Below are 1,723 nucleotides of genomic sequence, written 5' to 3' on the forward strand. Positions count from 1 at the left end.
CCATGGGGTCAGACTTTTATTATCCTGTTGTTCTATTGTTGATTGTTTAAGATGAATAGGAACAGAATTTTAGCCTGACCATTTTTAATTTCTGTATATCAAATGTATTTATTTGAAAATCAAACAGTTTGGAAGTATGTTGTGAACATTGTTCATTCTAATGAAGCAGTACAATATGCGCAACATAAATGCAGCTCAAGTTTTTGTAAGGTATTTAAAATGCTTTCTGACTAAAGACTGTCTTATGTGCAGATCAAGCTATTGTCTATCTAATTCAGGTTTTCAGTGGGTTGGGACCTTTTGTATGCAGCACTGGGTACAAGGCAGGAACCAGCCTTGGATGAGGGGGTAGACTCATGCATGCATGCATTCATACATATGGGGCCGGTTTAGAAATGCCAAATAAGCTAACACACACACCTTTAAGATGTGGGAGTTAAACCCAGGCAGACACAGGGAGAGTATGCATTGTTCACACAGATAGCAAGGCAGTATGGGAATTCCACCCAGGCTGTGAGTTTACAGATACCCATTGTGCTTCTGTGTGAAACTTTTGCTGGACATATTGTGGTTATTTTAGCTGCTTGTCATCTGATAATGGTGTGTGTTTGCTTTCTTTAGAGTATATTGGTTCAAAAAGGATACCAACATACAGTTGTGCTTGAAAGTTTGTGAACCCTTTAGAATTTTCTATATTTCTGCAAAAATATGCCCTAAAACATCATCAGAGTTTCACTCAAGTCCTAAAAGTAGATAGAGAAACCAGTTAAACAAATGAGACAAAAATATTATACTTGGTCATTTATTTATTGAGGAAAATGATCGAATATTACATATTTGTGAGTGGCAAAAGTATGTGAACCTCCAGGATTAGCAGTTAATTTGAAGGTGAAGTTAGAGTCGGGTGTTTTCAATCAATGAGATGACAATCAGGTGTGAGTGGGCACCCTTTGTTATTTAAAGAACAGGGATCTATCAAAGTCTGCTCTTCACAACACGTTTGTGGAAGTGTATCATGGCATGAACAAAGGAGATTTCTGAGGACCTCAGAAAAAGAGTTGTTGCTCATCAGGCTGGAAAAGGTTACAAAACCATCTCTAAAGAGTTTGGACTCCACTAATCCACAGTCAGACAGATTGTGTACAAATGGATGAAATTCAAGACTATTGTTACCCTCCCCAGGAGTGGTTGACCAACAAAGATCACTCCAATGTAATGTAATAGTCGGCGAGGTCACAAAGGACCCCAGGGTAACTTCTAAGCAACTGAAGGCCTCTCTCACATTGGCTAATGTTCATGTTCATGAGTCCACCATCAGGAGAACACTGAACAACAATGGTGTGCATGGCAGGGTTGCAATGAGAAAGTCACTGCTCTCCAAAAAAAACATTGCTGCTCGTCTGCAGTTTGCTAAAGATCACATGGACAAACCAGAAGGCTATTGGAAGGATGTTTTGTGGACGGATGAGACCAAAATAGAACTTTTTGGTTTAAATGAAAAGCGTTATGTGTGGAGGAAGGAAAACACTGCATTCCAGCATAAGAACCTTATCCCATCTGTGAAACATGGTAGTGGTAGTATCATGGTTTGGGCCTGTTTTGCTTCATCTGGGCCAGGACAGCTTGCCTTCATTGATAGAACAATGAATTCTGAATTACATCAGAGAATTCTAAAGAAAAATGTCAGGACATCTGTCCATGAACTGGATCTCAAGAGAAGGTA

This window comes from Erpetoichthys calabaricus, chromosome 8 (assembly GCF_900747795.2).
Source record: "Erpetoichthys calabaricus chromosome 8, fErpCal1.3, whole genome shotgun sequence".
Lineage (NCBI taxonomy): Eukaryota > Metazoa > Chordata > Cladistia > Polypteriformes > Polypteridae > Erpetoichthys > Erpetoichthys calabaricus.